Source organism: Lutra lutra, chromosome 11 (assembly GCF_902655055.1).
Source record: "Lutra lutra chromosome 11, mLutLut1.2, whole genome shotgun sequence".
In the NCBI taxonomy this organism is placed as follows: Eukaryota; Metazoa; Chordata; class Mammalia; order Carnivora; family Mustelidae; genus Lutra; species Lutra lutra.
The window spans coordinates 11,381,728-11,402,261 of record NC_062288.1 but is presented as its reverse complement, the minus strand read 5'-3'; the positions used below and the strand labels follow the sequence as shown (position 1 = coordinate 11,402,261).

The 20,534-nt window shown below is 40.2% G+C and overlaps 1 pseudogene; it reads right to left on the bottom strand.

Moving 5' to 3' along the window:
- Positions 1-11,480, bottom strand: part of LOC125081299 (40S ribosomal protein S6-like) — a 41,671-nt pseudogene extending 30,191 nt beyond the window's left edge.
- Positions 11,481-20,534: the final 9,054 nt, after the last annotated feature.

Below are 20,534 nucleotides of genomic sequence, written 5' to 3'. Positions count from 1 at the left end.
TTCGTTTTTATGTTGTTGGATTTAACAATATTACTTTGATTCCGAATATTTTGTTCAGGAAAATCTTTCCCACTAAAATATTGTGTAATACGATTGATATTCTCTGTTTAGAAATTTTATTTACACATGCAACTGTACATATTTATGTTTAGTTTCTGAATCAATGTGAAATTTATTGGTGTGTGTGGTTTTAAGTTAGGGATTTTTTATTTTTTTTCAATTTGGGACCAAATGGTCTCCTAACAATTTATCGTCCAAATAGCTCCCTATTTTCCCATCATTGGAACTGGTCTAGATACTATATTCTAAATTTAGATTAATATAAATGACTATTTCAATCCATGTTAATATGTACAGCTTTAGTTCATTCATCTTTAACTTCCTCATAGAGTCCAAAATGTAAGTATGACCTTTGTTTATTCATTTCTCTTAGGTTGTTCCTAATTTTTTATTTTTACAAAAATGCTAAACTCCCTATGCCCACTTCCTTGGGTAATTATGTGAAAATTTTTTCTGTTATGTATTGCTAGAAATATGCAATGTTAGGTATTAGGGTACCTTAAATGGACCTTGTTATAGCACTCTCCAAAGTAGTAGTTGTTGCAAACAAGTAATGAATAACTACTAATTTCTCTAAATCCTTCTAATATTTGGTATTTTCAAACATTTCTACTTTTGTCAAACCTAAGTGTATGAAGTAGTATATCACTGTTGCTTTAGTGTGCCGGTCCTTAATTGCATTTGATGGTAAATGTTTACAGACCATTTTGTGTTCTTCCACCAAAAAATATCCATTCTTATTCTTTGCATATTTTTCACCTTTACTGGCATTAAATAAGATGCCAAATATTTTAAATATTTTGAGGTGTAAATTCAGTAAGTTTTTTTCAAATGTACATCCACATGAAATCATCACTGCCCAAGTCAAAATAGTGAACATATTCACCACCCCATCACCCACATACAACCTGTATAATTCAATTTATATAAAATTCTGGAAACCGCAAGTGAATCTATAGTGACAAAAAGCAGATCAGTGGTTGTCTAAGAATGACAGGAGTTGAATGAATGCACAGACGAGATAGAGAGATTACAAATGGGCACAAGGCACTGTCTTTTTTCCAGAATTTCTTTGTTCTACTTGGCTGTTTCTTCTTCTTCCATATAAACTTAACAATGTTATGCAAATGTCACACAACTATGTTTTTGGAATTTTGACTGGAATTGTACTGAGGTCGTACATGAATTTGGAGCACTTCGTATCCATGCAATATTGATTTTTCTCTACCCATGAATATTCTTGTCTGTGTTCTTAATGTTCTATAATACTTATAGTAGGATCTTGTATACAATAAAAAAAGTTTTTTTTCCTCTAGGTATCGTTTAGCTTTTGCTGTTATTGTGAACAGGATTTTTTTTTGCCTTTCCCACATTTTAATTGCTTAGTTCTGCTATATAAAAATGTAGATTTGTGATGTGACTATTAAAATCAGAAACTTAAAAATCTCCATTTTAATAGTTTCTATTTAATTTAATTTTAAATTTAATGATTTTAATAAATGGATATTTGATACATTTGTAATCTTTCTATGTAGACAACCATGTTGTCTGTCAATAATGACAATCTTGTGGCTTCTTTTCAAATCTTATACCTCTTGTGTTTATTTCTTTTCTTGTCACATCGGCTGGTAGTTGCAGAGTAGTAAGTTTTCCTCAATTTGGAGAGACTGAATCTATAGTCTCACCAAGATCATAAATAATCAGACTCAGTTCAAGCTTTCTTTCACTTTAGTTTCCTTTCTAACCAGAAAACAAGCCAACTAAGGAGACAAGTAACCTAATTAAGTGGATGCAGATTTCAATGACTTCATTATGACTCAGATCCTGCCCTAAATAGTAGTTAATTGCAGCTGTGAGGCGTGAGGAACCCTGATGCCAAAGGAGCTAAGAACCATCAATCTTTTATACAAATGAAACAGGGAAGGGATCACATCAGGCCCAAGGTTTCTCTCTTATCATATAAGAAATTTCTCCTCCAAGTCATTTCTTACATTCTTCAGCATTTTTTTTCCCAGCATTTTATTTTTATTGTGTCATCAGGTCTGGAGTGTACTTGGCCATGAATGACTACATTTGGTTTTTAAAAGTTTTCTTTTACTTATAGTTTTCTAATTTAAAAAATAGTGTTTGCATTAATTAAAATTTTATGTATACTGAAATAAACATAAAGATTTTAAAATTTTAATGAGGTAAATTATATTAACAGATTTTTTAATGTTGAAGCTCCTTTGCATTCCTTGGATAACTCTGTTTGGTCCTAATATATTCTTTTTCTTTGTCCGATTGGATTTGATTCACTAATATTTTAATATAATATTTGTAGTGTGTGACTTATAGAAAACACTGATCTGGGGGCGCCTGGGTGGCTCAGTGGTTTAAGCCTCTGCCTTAGGCTCAGGTCATGATCCCAGGGTCCTGGTATCGAGCCCCGAATCGGGCTCTCTGCTCAGCAGGGAGCCTGCTTCCTCCTCTCTCTCTGCCTGCCTCTCTGCCTACTTCTGATTTCTCTCTGTCAAATAAATAAATAAAATCTTTAAAAAAAAAAAAAGAAAACACTGATCTGTAATTTACCCATCTTTTTAATTGCTCATTTTTTCTTCAATCTGTCTGTACACCAATGCTCTTATTATGTAAAAATATAGCTGGATTTTGTTGTAGCTATTGTTTTATTCCTATTTAATTTTTTCAATCTTAAAATAGACAATTTTTATTTGTTATTTTTATATTTATTATGTTTGCCAATGTTTGAAAATATTTCTACCATATGAATACGCATGGCTTGTTTGTCACTGTTTGTCATGCTTTCTCTTTGCCTCTTTCTTTTTCCTTTAATACCTTCTTACAGATTGAAGACATATTATTTATCTGGGGGGTTTTTTGTTAATAATTTAGAGGTTGTGAATTTTATTTGATTTTTTTAGGATTGATCTTAAATTTTTAATTGTTGCTTACAATTAAAATTTTATTTTTGCCAATGTCAAAGAGGTTACCGCCCATGTTCTCCTCTAGAATTTTGATGGAATCCTGTCATCTCCACAGCAACTTCTTTTAAAACACTTCTCCAAAGGCAAGGGAAACAAAAGTGAAAATGAACTTTTGGGACTTCATCAAGATAAAAAGTTTCTGCATAGCAAAGAAAACAGTCAACAAAACGAAGAGGTAACTCACACAATGGGAGAAGATATTTGCAAATGACTATAGGCAAAGGGCTGATATCCAAGATCTATAAAGAACTTCTCAAACTCAGCACCCAAAAAACAAATAATCAGGTCAAAAAATGGGCAGAAGACATGAATAGACAAGATAGTCTTCTTCTCCAAAGAAGACATACAAATATCTAACAGACACATGAAAAAATGTTCATCATCATTAGCCATCAGAGAAATTCAATTCAAAACCACATTGAGATGCCACTTTAAACCAGTTAGAATGCAGCAAAAATTGCCAAGGCAAGAAACAACATATGTTGGAGAAGTTGTGGAGAAAGGGGGCCCTCTTGGTGGGAATGCAAGCTGGTGCAACCACTTTGGAAAACAGTGTGAAACTTCCTCAAAAAGTTAAAAATAGAGATACCCTATGACCCTGCAATTGCACTACTGGGTATTTACCCCAAAGATACAGATGTAGTGAAAAGAAGGGCCATAGGCACCCCAACGTTCATAGCAGCAATGGCCACAGTCACCAAACTGTGGAAAGAGCCAAGAAGTCTTTCAACAAATGAATGGATAAAGAAGACGTGGTTCATATACACAATAGAATACTACTCAGCCATCGGAAAAGATGAATACCCAACTTTTGTACCAACATAGATGGGACTGGAGGAGATTATGCTGAGTGAAATAAGTCAAGCAGAGAAAGTCAATTATTATACGTTTCACTTATTTGTGTAACATAAGGAGTAACATAGAGGACATTAGGAGAAGGAAGGGAAAAATGAAAGGGGAGGATATCAGAGTGGGAGACAAACTGAGAGACTATGGACTTCAGGAAACAAACTGAGGATTTTAGAGGGGAGGGGAATGGGGGGATGTATGAGCCCTGTAATGGGTATTAAGGAGGGCACGGATTGCATGGAGCACTGGGTGTTTTATACACAAACAGTGAATCAAGGAACACTAAAATAAAAAAAAAATATATAAAATTTTATTTTATTATTCTTTTTACATCTTAAATTTTATAACAAAGTCCATGTTTGTTCAATATCTCTATCCTCTTCTCGAAGAAATTAACATGTTAACTTTACCCTATTTCCTAGTTTACTCTTTCATTACCTTCATCTGGTGAATCAGTTCTATTTTCACATTTGGTGTACATTTACTATATAATTCCTGTATTGTTTGTGCTCTTCACCAAAGAATGCTTATTCTGCATTTATAGAATGTGTAATGTTTTCCCTATAGAAATCCTTTTGATTTTTCATACCCTCCCAAGTCACAGAATGTAGGAATACAGAATAACATTTACATTTTCTCCCGTAACTCAAACATAACATTTTCAACAAAATGATGCAATGGAAAATACCCAAGTTATTTTCTACATATCCAGGTAGAGTGTCAGAATGACATGTGGCTATTTTGGGACATGCCCCCAGTGTCAGCAAAGGGCATCTGCAGTATGTAATTGCATATGAAGCAGCTGTTCACTAACGATCATATTAATCTTCCAGAAGTGATGCTTTAACGACTTCACATCCTAGCATGAATGGAGGAAGAAGAGCTGAAGGCATCCTGTCTGGAAGGCCATGGGCAGAGTCGGTCTGGGATCAACTCACACTGTGAGTGAGGCATGTTTAGCCTTGTTTTACGGATGGGGGAATCAGTAGTCCAAAGTCCTTCACAGTTTCCTTCTTTAGACCTGCCTCTCCTTGTGTCAGGCTTGACCCAGACCTCTCCACCTGGAGAGCCCACGCAAATAGCAAATGCAATATATTGCAACATATAAAACCAGAGCACGTCATCTTCCCTAAGACCTTTCCTCTTCTGGGCACATGACAGCCTTCTCTCTTCCTCCACGACACATAATCAGACATCAAATTTGGTGACTCAAACATTTAACACGCCTTTGGAGGCTGTGGTCTGCTCAGGCATGCTTCCACTGGCCTTGCTGAAGGCCTCATCCCCCCTCTGCTGCCTATTTCAGCAGCTTCTGGATCTGAGCATTCCCTCCACATCGGTGCTGGAGTTATCCATCGGGAACGTAAGTGAGCACAAGTGAGGCTCTTTCTTAAAATAACTCTGTCTTCCCAGAGCCATGAGTCTCACTGTTTATGGCTCAGCAGACACCCCCTCCCACCCCGCCCTGTGCCTTCAGACCCTCCCTGGACCCTTGTGGTTGTTGGTTGTCCCTTCTCTGTATTTCTGCACTATTTTGGGCATTTGGCTGTTATAGCCAGAATGAGTTTTGAGTAAGCATATTGAGGTAATGAAGACAGGAAGAATTATTCTGAAGATTCAGGGGAATGGTAGATCCCTAAAATGATTTAATGTAGGGGGACACCTGGGTGGCCTAGTCAGTTAAACTTCTGCCTTCGGCTCAGATCATGATCTCAGGGTCCTGGGATTGAGCCCCACATCAGGCTTCCTGCTCAGAGGGGAGTTTACTTCTCTCTCTCCCTCAGTACTCTCTTGCTCTCTCTCAAGTAAATAAATAAAATCTTTTTAAAAAGGGGGAGGAGGGGCGCCTGGGTGGCTCAGTGGGTTAAGCCACTGCCTTCGGCTCAGGTCATGATCTCGGGGTCCTGGGATCGAGTCCCGTATCGGGCTCTCTGCTCGGCAGGGAGCCTGCTTACCTCTCTCTCTCTCTGCCTGCCTCTCTGTCTACTTGTGATCTCTCTCTGTCAAATCAATTAAAAAAAATAAATAAATAAAAAGGGGGAGGAGGATCAGGATAAAGATTCCAAAAGAACAGGATGAGTTAGAAAGGCAACAGGCTGAAATTTAAGTCTAAAAAGAAAGAGGCAGCTGTCGAGAAGAGGAAAGACTTCTGGGAAACCGAAAATGATGCAGCTACGTGAAGATTAAGATTGGAAGCAATACAGCAAAAAATAAATAAAGACAGTTTTTGAAGGTAAACTGGAGTTCCCTCAAGCTGTAGAAGCAAAAGGGAAAGAGAATGGTTATAGTTTTCCTGTCCGTTACATATGATACATGAATAGTAGTAATCTCTTGAGAAACTAGAAAAAATAAGGAAATGTAGTAATTACATACATATATACCTAATAGAAGAAAAGTTTAGAAGTAATTATATAGATAATAGAAGAAAATTATATAAATAGTAGAAGAAAATTTTCTTAGCTATGTAAAGAGCTACATGTGGAAATTTCAAATGCTTTTCTTGTAAGGCAAAGCTGATAGAAAGGTACTTGCATTTGGACAAATATTGGCAAAAATGCTTCAATGACAAAGAAAAAAATAAAGTGGTTTACTTTTTTCATAGGAATTGTAGTTAAGCTGATCTTAGATTTATTTGTAACTTTCAATGCCAGAACATATGGAAACGATGATTATAGTGGATTAGGGGATAGTGTGTGCCCCTAAATTATATATTCAATCCAAGCATTGTTATGTTTGAAAGCAACAGGCTAATTCAAGATTAACAGTTTTAGGAAGTGTAAAATACATATAGGAAAAAGAAACAAACAGAAGCATTGCCTCTTAGAAACAATCTCAATATAATTGAGAAAAAATAATATTAAGAATTCAAAATGTACAAATCATATATGAATAATGTGATAATGAGCACTGAAATCTCTTAAACATATAAATAAGTTTAAATATGGATTTTAAATAAAGATACAAATTAGATACAAATTGATGTTGGTAAGTGACTGTCATGATGGAAATACCAGAAAAAATAATATTCCTGTTTCTGATATCTGAGCTTATGAGGACAAACACCATAAAGTGGTTGAATAAGGAATTAATGGTGTAATAAATTTATCCATCATCCAAGGGAGAGAATGAAAATATGTGTCAGTTTTTCACTTGGCAAACTGAGTAAATATAAACCCCTATATATTCTTGAAAAGATAACTACTACTATTAAACTATAGAAGCTATACCTATAAATTACAAAAACCATAATATATAGAATAAATGAAACAAATATAGAAGACTAAAAAATGTTCTAAGAAAAGACAAAATTTAAGTACAAGAGTTCTAATAGCAAGCCTTATTTGTTTAAATGCCACAATTAAGCACAACAACAAAATTATATAGTTTCATAGTTTTCTTTGTCAGAATCAGGACCCTGCTAAGAAATGAGCAGGACTTGGAGACTTGGGATGGACCATTTGAGTGAAGGAGCCTGAGAACCTTGAATCCCAAATTTGCCCATGAACTCTTCTAGTTGGCAGATGTCTTTCTCCTTGCTAGAAAAGACAACTTTCACCTTGCAAAGACTTTGGCAGAGCCAGAGGCCTTGCAGTCCCTTAAGGAGTTCAGCCAGCCTCTTGGTGGTAAGTTGATTCCATTAAATCCCTTCTACCAGCGATGTGGGTGTGTCTCCTACCCCTGGTGTGGATGTGTTTCCTTTGCCTCTACCGTCACTGAGATCCAATGGCTTGCAGAAGGCCAGAATACAACACAGAATACAAGATGTCAACATGGGATCCCACACAATCCCTGGACCCAGAGACTGATTTTACAATACAGGAGTTCCCAAAACCATTATAGGGCCATAGGATCCATACATTGTATCCCCAGATACAACAAGACTATCGGAGTGTTGGAGTAGCCTGTTAGAGGTTCAGCTAATGGGTCTTCTTGAGGAGAGTACCCTGGAGATTGGACACTGTCCTCCAGCCTGCAGTAATGCACAGTAAACCAATGGCTCATCTAAGGTGTTATAACTCTATTAGTTAGAATCCTAAGTCTAGGAACCAAGAAGTGGGAGTGGAATTGGTTGTACCCACTCACAGAATATGGCATTACTACATTAAATATCCTAGATCCCTTGGTTGGGGGGCCAGATGGACACTTCCACCAGGATACAAGCTATGGGGCTCCTTTGAACTCGAAGCCATGTCTTCCACTAGGCCACTCTGGGCTGGGAGTAGTTGACCATGACCTTCATGTGGAGCTAAGGTTTCTGCTGCAATGGAGCAGGGATAGTCACTGGGATGTGTTTAGTTGCTCTCATGCCCAGTTAGCTAACCTGTAAACATTCACAGCAACCATAGCCTGGCAAGGTCAAAGCAACTTAGGGCACAGATCTGGGTCCTAGTGACAAAGGTCTGGATCATCCTATCCAATTAGCTTCCTAGATGAGCCCAATGCTGGCCAAGTGTGAGAGAAATGTAGAATAGGAGGTAGATGAGGGAAAAGGTGAATAGCGATTGTGGCCTTGGGACCCAGATGCAGCAGAGGGACTGCAGCCCACAGCTTATTCCACTGGCCCCTGGTAACCAGTTTTTGAAAGAATTAATTGGGCCACCACCAGAAAGGGGATTCCATAACTGAATGAATTTACTGGAAGGCATAAAGAGATCTGAGGAATGCAAGTGGGTGATTACACGACACCCTTGGTGCATTGCCTCCTACCCACCAGCGGTAGGCAACCAGGCACACACAGGCTCAACCAACCTGACCCGGGGGCAATCTCAACCCACGCCTGGGGATACCCGCCATGCAGCTCTTGTTTCCTGCCCGGGAGCTTCTTGGTCTCTAGAGTGTAAACTACTCAGGGAAACTGAGTAGTGCGCATGCTCTGACAACCAGGACCCGCGGCAAGGCCAAGTGTGCAGAGAAGACTCCCACCAGCGAGGCAAAGAAGCCGGCGACTGACGCTTTCCGCCTGCGGTGGCTGAGCGCTGTTCTGAGAAGTGCTCCGCAAGGCTCATCGCGCCCGCAGGAGGGCTTGGCTTGGGAACGCACTGGTTTTCTCTCCCTTTCCCTGTGTATGCTCCCTGCATTCCCCAGATCTCATTGCCTTTTAAACTACCTGCCCACAAATCCTTACTCTGGGCTCCGCCTTCAGACTAAGCCACAGCTCCAACCGTAATAGTTTTTTGTTTGTTTGTTTGTTTTGTTTTGTTTTTATTTGACAGATCGCAAGTAGGCAGAGAGGCAGGCAGAGAGAGAGGAGGAAGTAGGCTCCCCACTGAGCAGAGAGCCCGATGCGGGGCTCCATCCCAGGACCCTGGGATCATGACCTGAGCCGAAGGGAGTCGCTTAACCAACTGAGCCACCCAGATGCCCCCTCATCTCACGTTTTTCGAATCTCTTTAATGTCGAGCTAAAGAAGAGACAGCAAGAGTCTGTGGCTACTGCTGAGTTCAGTCTTGGTGACACGGCTGTTTTAGTTTAAGTATCTCAAAAACCTCCCAGCCTCACAGACGATGTCATTGGAAAAACGAAGGGTATTTAATAGTGTTTTCAGAGATCTGTAAATATTCTTTGATAGAACACCAAAACTTGGCAAGTGGTGGTTCTGAAAGGTTAATTGTAATGTGGAATCTGCCCTTTTATCAATGAAATTTTTGTTCTCCATTACGTTTAAATCCATGCGGTCGATCTTACAATTTGGATGGATCTTTCTCACCCATATGTGATTTTTTTAAGGTCATGTACTGGTCACTTGGGCAATACTGACTCACCAAGTTATGCAGATCTTTCAAATATTGGCACATTTCTTTACACGGTATCACAAAAGGACGTTTATTAAAAATCCACGGATCGCAACAGAAAAATCTTTCATTATTGGGAAGCTTTCATGTGGTGGGTACAAGTTTTCCAAAATTTTAATTTTTCTTCGAACACTTCAGTTAAATCATTGGCCAACAAGTACTGTCAGGTGTTTTCTCAAAGTGACAGTCTCACCTCATTCATTTTACTTTATTTTATTTTTAAGATTTTTATTTATTTATTTGACAGAGAGAGAGAGAGATCACAAGTAGGCAGAGAGGCAGGCAGAGAGGGAGAGGGGGAAGCAGGCTCCCTGCTGAGCAGAGAGCCCGATGCGGGACTCGATCCCAAGACCCTGAGATCATGACCTGAGCCGAAGGCAGAGGCTTAACACACTGAGCCACCCAGGTGCCCCTTACCTCATTCATTTTAAAGGAAAGTTCTGGTGAATCCCCAAATCTGGGTAATTACAGTTTTTTTTTTTGAATTGTTCTTTCAAGTAAAAATAGTGTTTCATGGAAACAGTGGCTAGTTCAGCTCCCCGCTGAAACAAGCATGCGGAAGTTTTTGCCTGAGACAATCTTCCCGCTTCTGTGGGCTGCCAGAGTGCTTTATGCACACTTCCCACATCATCACAGAGAATATTAAAAAGACGGACTCACCAGGGTTGAGATTAACGACATCAATCATTTCTACTCCCTCATCAAGGACATCCTTCTGTGAAACTGGCATTTTTTAAAACTGCAAGCAGACAGAGGGGAAGGGATGACTGGTGTGTTCCCCTGTGGACCCAGTTTCACCACTTTTGCTTGTGCACAGAGCAAATGTGAACATGGTGAAAAGAATAAGTAACAGTTTACGATAAAAATGGTTTGGCCTCTCAGGCCCCCCAAAAGTTTCTTGGGGAATCCTAGAAGCCCGGAGCCATATTTTGAGAACCACTGATCTGAAATATTATGTTTTGTTTTCCCTTTCCTACACTTTCTGAAAGTCCAACAATTAAAACAACACACACACACATACACACATGCACACACACACACATCTATTTTTAATGCAAGATCTACTTGTTTTAATATCATAGGATTCCACTCATATGTGGAATTTAAGAAACAAAACAGATGAACAAAGGGGAAGGGACGGAAAAATAAAATCAGATGAAATCAGAGAGGGAGACAAACCATAAGAGACTCTTAACTGCAGGGAACAAACTGGGGGTTGCTGGAGGGTGGTGGTTGGGAGATGGGGTAACTGGGTGATGGGCATTGAGGAGGGCACATGAGGTCATGAGCACTTGGTGTTATATGCAACTGACGAATCACTAAATTCTACATCTGAAACAAAACAAAACAAACAAACAAAAAACCTGCTTGGTTTGTCCCCAAAGTCTCCAGTCAGCCATCCCACCTGAAAAGGAAGTCTCAGCTTCATTGTTCACTGTGGCCACAGTTGTGTATCCTCAGAAACACAAATCTGATCATATCATTCCCTTGTGTAAACAAATCTGTGTGAATCCTTCTTGGATTTTTCTTTTGCACTGAGGATAAAATTAAAACTCATTTGCATGGCTTGGAAGGTCCAAGCATACGTCTTGCTTTTGCCTTGAGATGTCTGCTCTGGCCATGATACTTTCGCTTACATAAGTCCTTTCCACCTTCAGATGCCTTTCAAAATGCTTGGTGCTGAGGGGAACCTGGCTGCTCTCACCTTCTGCCTGGAGGAGGAAGGTGGGCCTGGGGCCTGGGCTAGGAGCAGGGATGCGTCACCAGATTCTATAATTTCTGGAATGTTCGTCATTATTAAATAAGGAATATGTACTAGTTGTAAATACAACAATAGATACATGTATTACATATATCTGGCAGTCACATATTTTAAATAATGCAATCATAATATATGGTGTTCTGAAATTTGCTTTTCGCACAATAATACAACTGTGATTTTTTCTTATGCCAGTGACATAGATTCTCTTTTTAAAAAAGAGCTGTTCAGTATTCCTTTGGCTTTATTCCATTGTACGTATAAATTTACTAGTTGTCTACTGATGTATCTGTAGACAATTTCTGATGAACTATTACAAGGAAAACAGCAAAGAATATTTTTACACACATATCTTTTAATTATGTGAATATTTCTATGGACTGAGTTCTCAGAAGTGAAACTTCCCAAAGTGCACTTGAAGAAGCTGGATTAATCCATATTTCGCCAGGAGTGTGTGTGTGTGTGTGTGTGTGTGTGTGTGTGTGTGTGTGTATATATATACACTATATTATCAGTTGAAATTTTCAAACATAAGTGAAAATCGTGTTTTAGAACATTCTTTTTCATTTATTTAGGTATTAGTAGTTTGACTCTATTTCACTGTGTTTGTCACTTACATTTTTCTACCCGAATTGCTTGTGCTTACCTAGTGGTATGCTCTTTCCCATTGGCCTATCGACTTTCTACAGTAATTTAAAAGTGCTTATGTGTTATGAATTATAACCCACTGTCTGTTATATTTTTCAAATATTTTCATTAGTTTAAAAAATAGTTTTTAAGCTTAATTTATCATGTCCTCCCTGTTACAGGAATTTAAAGTTTTCCAATAGTCGAACCTGTCAGTATTTTCCTTTGTGATTGTGCTTTTCACGTCATGCTTAAAAAGGCTCAGCATCCAAGAATGTAAAACGTTCCCCTGTTTTCTTCACAGACGAGACGGTTGAGTGCATGCAGGTCACTAGCGCAGAACTATGACAAGAAGCCAAGGAGCCAGAAGCCCATTTTCCCTTCTCCCTGTGCCACGCCCACATCACGATGCCTTGCTTCCTAAAATAGCAACTCTCCAAACTCGTCACACTCTCCATGACTTTAAATCAAGCACAACCTCCTGTTGGGATTGCTCCTGATTTCTTTTAGTCTGGAATTGAACAAAAATGTTTTTTGGCAGAGGGGTGCCTCTGTGCCTCAGTTGGTTAAGTGTCTGCCTTCAGCTCAGGTCATGATCCCAGGGTCCTGGGATTGAGTCCCAAACCGGGCTCCTTGCTTGGCGGGAAGTTGCTTCTTCCTCTGCCTGCCATTCCTCCTGCTAGTGCGCTCTCTCTCTCTCTCTCTCTGTCAAATAAATAAACAAAATCTTTTAAAAATGTTTTGGTAGAAATTAGGAGGAAGTCACACAAACAAGCTTCTAACAACTTGAAAACATACATATCTGTCTATCCAATACCAGACAAATGAATGTGAGTTAAATAGAGATAGACTTTGAGTTTTTACCTTTATTTTTAAATAGATATTTTTCAGTTTTTTAAGGAAAAAAATCTCATCAAATTTTTGTTGCCATTTTTCTCCCTTGAGTTCTGAAATTCTTCATATACTCAATAGGAAATAGTAATTTTCACCACTGTCATCATAATTAAGCATAATATGATAATAGTTAGGATTATGAATCACTGTCTTAATGAATGGTGATTATATTGCTCATTATTATGGCGGTTGCTATGATTATTATTTGGGGATTATGGACTATCCAGAAACGGCAAGTTCTTTCCTAAGATGATGATTATAAATAATAACAATGATGCCAATAATAATATAACAACAGATTTCTGCTTTTTTGAGCAGGTATGACTACATTATAGGTGAGAATCCTTAAAAATAGAGATTTTTGTATAGAACGCAAGGGAATAAAGGATGAATAGCCAAACAAAACTCTGACAAGTAAAGCCAAAGGGCAGGAAGTTTTAAAACTATCACATTCACTTATCATATCTATTTATGAACTATATTCTTTGATGAAAGATGCAAGGATCTGAAGCTAGTTGGAAGTGTTCACTTTCAAATCTCAAAGGGGCATCTAGAACATGAGGCTCTTTACTCCAATACTGCACCATCTCCCACCTTCTGCACCCTCCTGGGAAATTGCATTTTTCCTCATGACCAACGTGGGATAATACAGACTTCTAAATTGTAATTTATTTGAGAAATGGGTAACAACAATCTATTTTCCTTGAAAATTCTGTCCAAGTGTTCGGAAACATGCTCCCATTTTCCAATTTTAGAAAAGAAGACCACTGTTACTATCAATATAGCACACATGTTTAAAAGATGCTGAGAAAACCAACATATTTTATTAAAAATCTGGCTCGGGGGGCGCCTGGGTGGCTCAGTGGGTTAAACCCTCTGCCTTTGGCTTGGGTCATGATCCCAGGGTCCTGGGATCGAGCCCCACATGGGGCTCTCTGCTCAGTGGGGAGTCTGCTTCCTCCTCTCTCTCTCTCTGCCTGCCTCTCTGCCTGCTTGTAGATCTCTGTCTGTCAAATAAATAAATAAAATCTTTGAAAAAAAATCTGGTTCGGCTCTCCTTTTTCAAGCTCAAAATATTGTAATATTTAATAATACAGTTAGCATATCAATTCTTGTTTCAATTCCCACAGAAAATGAAAAACAAACACTGGAAAAAGATGGAAGGGGCCCCAGTACAACCTACAAAGTATAAAACCATCAGATAAAGTAGAATGAATGAATGATAGCTCAACACTGTTGAGTTTTTTGTACCAGCCAAGGCATATAAAGGAGTCTCCTAATGAGGAATAAGAATAGTTTGCACTAGCACATGTGCTAGCACGTGATCACAGGGCAACCCTAGGAGTCACAGTTACAGCAGGGGGAATGCTCCCCAGCTCATGGTTGAGGAAACTGAGCCCCCATCCCATCATCTGATCAAAGGAGAACTAAAGCATAGGTTGGTTGACTCTTGGCCCACTGTTCCAACATTGACACTGTATTTTCAGGGTTCTCCAGAGAAACAGAGCGAATAGGGTAAATCTCTGGCTATGTATCAGATATAGATATATGGAGAAATGTCTATTTTTTAAAAAATATTTTATATATTTATTTGAGAGAGAGAGCCCAGAGAGTGAGAGGGAGAAGCAGACTCCCCACTGAGCAGGGAGCCTGATGAGGGGCTTGATCCCAGGACCCTGAGATCATGACCTGAGCCGAAGGCAGAGCTTGACTGACTGAGCCACTCAGGTGCCTCAGAAATGTTTCTTTTGAGGATCGGTTCATGTGAGTGGGAAGGCTGAGAGGCCCCATGATCTGCCATCTGCGATCTGGAAACCCAGGAAAACAGGTGGCAGAGTTTTCTAGTCCAAATATGAGGGCCCGAGAACCCAGGGGGCCCATGGTACAAGTTCCAGTTCAAGTCTAAAGGCCAAGACTCAGGAGCATGGATGTCCAAAGGTAAGGAGAAAATGGAGGTCCCGGTGTAAGCAGAGAGAGCAAATTCATCTTTCATCCTCCTTTCCGATCTCAGAGTCCCAAAGGATTGGATGATATCCACCCATCTTGGTAAGTACATCTCTTCACTTAGTATGCAGGTCCAAATGCTAACCTCCTCCTGAATCACTCTCCCGGACACACCCAGAAATGACGTTTTGACCACCCCAGTCAAGCTGACACACATCAACCATCCCAGTACCGTGGCCCTACATGCAGTAACTTTGTTCACCAAGAGCGTCTGCCACACAGCACATACTGTGGGCTCATCACGGTTCTAGTTCCCTAACATGTATTAACTTGGGAATGCCTCACAACAACATAAAAGGCAGGTATTATTATCTGTGTTTGCACGCGAAGAAACTCAGGTCTGTAGTAGTCAAGTGAGCAAAGCCACACAATTAACAATTGGTGGAACGAGAATTTAAAGCTCCAGAGCTCCGCTGTGCGGGGTGATAAATTCTCTATGCCGGGGACACTAACCTGGCCCACACCAGGCAGGCAGTAAATACGTCATGAAGAGATGAACATGGGACAGGAGTCACTTACTGATGACGTTTAGTGCTAACGGTATAACTGAGGGCACGCGTCATACATACCGATTTCGCATTATTCTGTATGTTCCTTCCTTCCTTCCTATCTTCCTTCCTTCCTTCCTTGCATCATTCATTCACTCAGAAATATTTATTGAATGCTTCCTATGCTTGGGAACTGCACAAGACAAGAGGATTAGAGAAATAAACCAAAAAGATGTGGTTCTTCTTTTCCTGGATCAAATAATCTAATGGGAACAAAGAGCCCTAAATATCCAAGCATATATTTAGTTACAAATTCTTAGAGGCTTAATGAAGAAAGAGTTTATGGATCAAATTGGCTGCATAATTGGATGGGAGAAGTGGGAAGGTGAGGAAGGATTTGGGGAGAGGTGACATTTTCTGTAACACTTGAACAGAGAAGTTAAGGCAAATAACATGGAGAGTTTTTGAGGTGAAGGGTTTTTGAGAAGATTCCAAAGCAAGGAAAAGTGAGCTTTCACGAGATTTTTTTCTTCTTTTTTTTTAAAGGCCGTTGTGGATGGAGCCAGGGAATGGGACTGTGAGGAGGGGCCCCTCGGGGGTCCACGGAAGAACACGTGGAACCATATAGAATTCACAGTTGATCTGAAATGGAAGACGGGTCTCCGGAAGGTTTTGGGCAGGGAAGTTCTGTGAGGCCATGTGCATTTAAAAACATCACTTTTGTTAGTTAGCTACACAGACAGTGAGTAAATCTCCTAGCCTCTGCTTCTGTAAATCTGGGAGTACTTCTCCTAGACATGCATTTCCAACAGTTAAATGTTACTTGGGTATTTTACGTTACCCACTTGCTTTAACCCCAAACACTGTAATGTCTCCGAGTCCACTGTTCTGAAATCCTTTCAGCCTCTGATAAGACAGTGAAAGCATAAGGTAGGTGTTCAGTAATTCCTCATGAATTTTAACCCATTATAATATATTAAAGACACGCACATCCACACACATCACACACGAAACAGAAGCCTGAAGTCCTTGGTTACATTTCTAGAAGGTTCTCTAGAGGGCTATGGCAAAAGGCAGTACAGACACAGAGCTGGGGCATTTTATGGTCCAGCCCAAATCTGCCCCAGTGAAATTCCCACCCTGGTTTTATAGACTCGACTTTACTCCATGTTAAGATAAGCATCTGAAAAGAATGGAAACACCTGCCCTAGTCTGAGGCTCACATTCTCACTGGCTGTAACCCTAGCCTTGGCCGTAAAGCTTAAAGAATGAGGCTCTCCCCTGACAGACGTGCCTGCTTTGAGTTCATAAGGCACAATGCTTCTACCTGAAAATTTCCTTTCTGTTAAAAAGAGAAATGCCTGTTTTGCAATTTTGAACTTGCAGAAACTATTTTAGCGCAAGACGTTCAAGAGAACCTCGATGAGTGAAGGCATCCACTTAATTGAGAAATATTGTGTAGTTCATTATTGAGGAGAAAGGGGCAATTCCATACTCCAGGCTCAAGGCAATAGCCACCAGAACATTTCCAATACTCTGAAAGGAGAACTGGGGTTTAGACTGATAAAAAGAGGCACAAAAAGGACCAATCCTTTGTGAATATCAAATGTCAATCTCGGTACACTGCAGTTGCTAATGGGGCTAATACATTTGGGGAGGATTTTTCACATGGGTGAAAAGAAAAGGATTTGCTGTCGAAGCCTGAATTTACCAGTAAATTCAATTAACTGGGAGGAACATCCTGCTACCCAGCATTTTGATTAATTGATGTTCTGCTGTACAGTCATTAGATTCTGGTATGCTAACATTAAAAGTGAAAATTGTAATTATGTGGCATTTACTGAATCCCCTAGCAGGCTCACATGAGATGTGGATTCTAGCTAAAGAGGGCTACACAGTGGGAAGGAACAGCCTCTTCAAAATACTGCAAGACCAACTGAAGTCCTGTTGCCACAACTTTTCTAATCGCTTTGTAACCAAATGTTTAAAGATACATAAGGGTTACACGTGTTTAAATTAAACCATGGCATTAACAGAATTACTTGTAAGTGATCTCTAAAATTCTTTGCAACACAACTTAATAATAGAAGTTGTGTGCATCTCAAAGGCAAAAATAGCCCCAGAAAACATTTGACGGACAAGTCAGACAGAAATGATTTTTTTTAATCGTTCTAGATTACACCATGCATATTTCAGCAAACTCTACTTCCTTCACAAAAACATATTTTGGGCAATTTCTTTTAGATCTGAAGCTTGGGGATTATTAGAAAAATCCCCAACAAGGGGAAGAAATGCACCAGAAGAAATCCTTTCTCACTGGACGGTTGCTAATGGGAAAAAATATTGTGCAGTGTTCACACCGGGTGTGACCAGCAGGAAAACCCTTTTCCACACACCCTAGACCTCATCAGTGCTTGGGGCTTTGAGCTATAATTGGGATGATTCAGTAGGTTAAATAAGTGGCCTTAACAAATTACTCTTATTACCAATCATATTTCTCCTTGCAACTTGCTGGAAGTTCGCGACGCTTTTGGTTAGGAGACCCAGGGCACCTGCCGCTCCCTGCCTTATAATTTTTCTCTGCTTTCCAAACGGTGCGTGGGAGAGGTGCAGTTCCTGTAGAGATTTTGAATTTCTATCACGATGGGGGACAGAAAGCATTTCACCATGGCTCTCTTATTTTAACCTGTCTAGCAAACACATAAGCCACCCACAGTTCAAAAGCTTGCTCCTTAGTGTAACACAACGCTTTCCCTTGAGAATGTCAATGTCCTACTCGTTTTTGTGTTACCTGTAGAAGCCAGCAACACAATCTTAAATATGGGGAGTACTCAGCGCACTTCTGCTGCAAATTTGCTCACTCCACTGTCCATGTCCACGAGGCACAGAAAGAAAGGAGGGGCATTGTGTTAGCCTGGGTCCCAGAGGATAATGGTAGATACTTGGTCTAACTGTTAAAGACTCCAGCTAAAATACATGTTTTGCATTGTTTCTGTTAAAAGATACATTTCTGGGGCGCCTGGGTGGTACAGTCAGTTAAGTCCCTGACTTTTGGTTTAGGGCTCAGGTCACGATCTCAGGGTCATGAGATCGAACCGGTGTCAGGCTCAGCAGGGAGTCGGCTGGAAATCCCCTTCCCACCCCTCCCCCTGCTCTCTTTCTCTCTGTCTCAAATAGTAAATTTAAAAAAATATTTTAAAAAAGTGATTTCCAGGGCCAGAAAGAAGATGATTCTTTGTGTCTCTAAACCCATCTTTGTGGATTTGTGCTTATATTGATTCACTAAAATCAGAAGGTAGCATATACTTGTGAGGGCAAACTCGTGACTGTCCCTCAGTCAGAATAGTCACAGCTAAATGACCAAGCCCTCTAGAAACTTCCAAGCCAGCCACTGTTCCATTGGCATTGGCATAAGTTGACCATCTATTTCACCATCATAAGCATTCAGAATAAAGTTTGGCTGCCTATCAATAACTTGGCTTTCTAGAATTAATTGTTTTAAAGTTAGTGCAAATTGATGACTTGAGTTGTTCTTTCGGTAATGCTTGGTCTGGATTCTTGATCCTAGTGTTCTGTTTCCTCCTTCCACTGGCTGCTCTCTGAGAGGTGTCTGGGTGTTGGGGACGTGGGCTAGCTTATGTGACTGCGTGGGCGAAGGTCTTTGGAAGCCCCCTCCATTTACCGTCCAATATTCTTTTTTAAAAAAGATTTATTTATTTACTGAGGGAGGGGTGAGGGCGGCAGAGGGAGAGAACCTCAAGCAGACTCCCTGCTGAGTATGGGGCCTGACATGGGGCTCGATCTCACGACCTTGAGATCATGACCAGAGCTGAAACCAAGAGAGTGACACTTACCTGACTGAGCCACCGAGGTGCCCCACTGTTCAATACTCTTTGGATATTTGTATTATATCTGTTTTGGCAGCCAAGTATGAATTCTGTGACTGTCTCCCATTGGCTGATATGGCCTCTTCTGTGCTTCCGGTGGCTGTGGAACACCAAGACTCTGTCACATACCCACCCAGTCCCATGTCCAGCATCCACCATGGTGTGGTCCCATACTGGCCCTCCTGCAGGCTCTGGGAAGCTCAAAAGTACAAACTAGGACTCCATCTGACCTTGCTGTTCTGCTCTCTTAGGTGGGCGAGATCATACCATACTGGCACTGGGCTGTAAGCACTGATCTTCAAGAATCATAAATGTGGAATCTGGGGACAGAATGCCTCCCTCTGCTCTCTGAATTGTCCTGATCTATTTAATATTTTTTAGCTTCTCTGGGTGGAACCTGGGAAAGAGGACTATTGGGACAAATATCTTTGCCCTATCATTTTTTAGTTCTTTTCTTCTTCTTTCTTAAAACAGCAGGGAGAAGAAGCTGCAGGTTTTCCTCTCCTGAGCCAGAATTTCTGGGGTGAGGCCTGGGACGCTATCGTTTCCCTAGCTCTCCAGGTGACTCTGATGCTGCTGATGTCTGAGAACAACTGACGTAGGTCACCCCTTCTTCCTGAATCCATCATGGCTGTGCTCTAATAGAAAACAGGTAATTCTTACCCCTGTAAAGAAGGATTTCTGATGAATCCTCCATGGTTAGCCCTTGACGTGGGAAAAGGGGTGAAAACTATCTTGGACAATCTATATTAGGAGGGCAAGAGCTCAAACTTTGAATTCGCTCTGTCAAATCCTAATCTTTCTCTTCTCCCTACTCTTTGCTCATTCCCCCAAGCAAAGCTGCTCTGGGCCAGAGTAAGAAAGGCATAATCTCAGGAAGGAAAAAAGAAAAGCACATTCGTTGTTTTGTTTTGTTTTGTTTTGTTTTGTTTTCCATGTGCTCAGCCCTTAGAGCACACAGCAAACCACATGTAGCATACCATGTGACCTGCGTGCATATCACATTGTCAGAATGTACTTGGTAACAATTTGGTCCAGTGCCACGAACGTGAATGCTTTTGCCATGTGCAGCGCCTGTGCTTACACTGTCTGGATTCGCATAGTTGGAATCATCCCCTCATTTCTGCCTGTGGGATTTATTACTAATTGCAAAGGATTCTGAGATGTTTCACCTACGGTGACTCATGGCT